Genomic DNA, 2,473 nt, shown 5'->3' on the forward strand with positions numbered 1-2,473 from the left:
ATACAGCAGAAACTAACACAACATCATAAAGCAATTATACTCCAATAAAGATGTTAAAAAAAAATTACATAACTGGGTTAAAAAGTACAATGTGAGACTCTCTCTTCTAACCAGGGAATTTAACCCATTTACTTTGGTTATGCTAAATTTGAACTTGAACCACCTTGCTTTTTAATTTTTTGTCTTGTTTTTCTGTTTTTTTGTTTATTAATTCACTTTCTTGCACTTTTATTGATTCACTTTGTTGTGAATATTAAGGCAGTCAGAGGGAAAAGAAAATTTCGTTTTCACAGTATTAATTACTATATTATTATACCCCACTCATAATAAACAACACTTGAACTGCTATCATTGCCCTACCCTGATTACATGCTATTCTTACCAATTATTTTAGTGCTGTGCTTTTTAATATCTCACAAAAAGATACTAATATAGGCATACATTGGAGATATTCATTACAATGTGAGACTCTCTCTTCTAACCAGGGAATTTAACCCATTTACTTTGGTTATGCTAAATTTGAACTTGAACCACCTTGCTTTTTAATTTTTTGTCTTGTTTTTCTGTTTTTTTATTAATTCACTTTCTTGCACTTTTATTGATTCACTTTATTGTGAATACTAAGAGGGAAAAGAAAATTTCGTTATTCACAGTATTAATTACTATATTATATCCCACTCATAATAAACAACACTTGAACTGCTATCATTGCCCTACCCTGATTACATGCTATTCTTACCAATTATTTTAGTCCTGTGCTTTTTAAAATCTCACAAAAAGATACTAATATAGGCATACATTGGAGATATTCAGGTTTGGTTCAAGACCACCACAGTTGAGGGAATACTGCAGTAAAGTCACATGAATTTTTTGTTTCCCAGTGCATGTAAGAGTTATGTTTACACTACAGTCTATTAAGTGTACAAAGGCATGTCTAAAAAACAATGTATATACCTTAATTAAAAAATACATGCTAAAAAATGCTAACCATCATCTGAGCCTTCAGTGAGTTGTAGTAGTACCAAAGATCACTGATCTCAGATCACCAGAACAAATGTGATGATGAAAAGGTTTGATATATTGTGAGAATTACCAAAATAAAATTAGCAAATGTTGGAAAAATGCCACCGATAGACTTTCGATGCAGGGTTGCCACAAATCTTCAACTTGTGAAAAACACATTATCTGTGAAACACAATAAAGTGAAGAGTAATAAAATGAGGTATGCCTGTATTTTATTTTGATAGTTAAAAATTTTAATTTATACTCCCCATTTTATTTTTCACCAGTCTTTCTTGCATCTCAGACTATCCTGCTGGGATAATATTTCTTGTTCCATCTTTTAGGAGCTCCTTTAGCTCAAGCCTCAGCAATAAATTAACTTTATGTTCATATGTAAATCTCTTCATCTCCCTTCTTAAAAGATAAAAAACAAAAACTGTGTACACAACTATCGGTTGACAGTTTGTTTTTCCCTGAAAAATTTGAAGTATTGTCCCATCCAAGTTTAGTCGATGGTGTGAGGGATGGCGTCCATCACTGCTTTGAGAAATCTTCTGTCAATCAAATTGTTTCTTCTTTGTGTGTTGTCTTAGGGTTCCCAGAGAAATGGAACTAATAGGTGTGTGTGTGTGTGTGTGTGTGTGTGTGTGTGTGTGTGAGAGAGAGGAGAGAGAGAGAGAGCGGGGAAGAAGGAGGGGGAAAGAGAGAGAGGGAGAAAGGGAGAGATGGAGAGAAAGAGATTTATTTTAAGGAATTGGTTCACACGAATGTAGGGGCTGGCAAGTCCAAATTCTGCAGGGCAGGTCAGCAGGCCGGAAACCCAGGGAAGGGCTGAGACTGCGTCTTGAGTCTGAAGGACATCTAGAGACAGAATTCCCTTTTCCTCATGGGACCCCCGTCTTTTCTCTTAAGGCCTTCAGCTGATTGGATGAGGCCCACCCATGTCATGGAGGGTCATCTGCTTTACACAAAGTCTGCTGATTTAAATGTTAATTTCATCTAAAAAAAAACCTTCACAGCGACATCTAGATTGAGGTTTGACCAAACAACTGGGCACCATAGCTCAGCTAAGTTGACACATAAAATTAACCTTCACCTGTGATGTATAGTTTTTCTCTGATAGTGTCTTTAATTTCAAATTAAAGTCGATTTTAATCGACTCCTAGGAAAGAGATTTAAAAAAATCATTATGAATAGGAAAATATCCCAAAAGGCAAAAAAAAAAGGCATTTACAGCATTCTCAGAGAAAAAATACAACTAACTAGAAAACATATGGACATATGTTCAACAGAACTATCAGTGAAAGAAATGTAAATTTAAAAAAATGTTCATATCACCTTTCAGTTTGATAAATGTTTTAAAAGATTTTTTAACCCTAGGAAAGCCACAGATGAGCTCCCATTTGGGCACTGCTCTTGGCAATTTGTACCTCACTTGGTAACACGTAACAGGGACCACAAAAAGTACATT

This window comes from Physeter macrocephalus, chromosome 5 (genome assembly GCF_002837175.3).
Source record: "Physeter macrocephalus isolate SW-GA chromosome 5, ASM283717v5, whole genome shotgun sequence".
Classification (NCBI taxonomy): Eukaryota; Metazoa; Chordata; class Mammalia; order Artiodactyla; family Physeteridae; genus Physeter; species Physeter macrocephalus.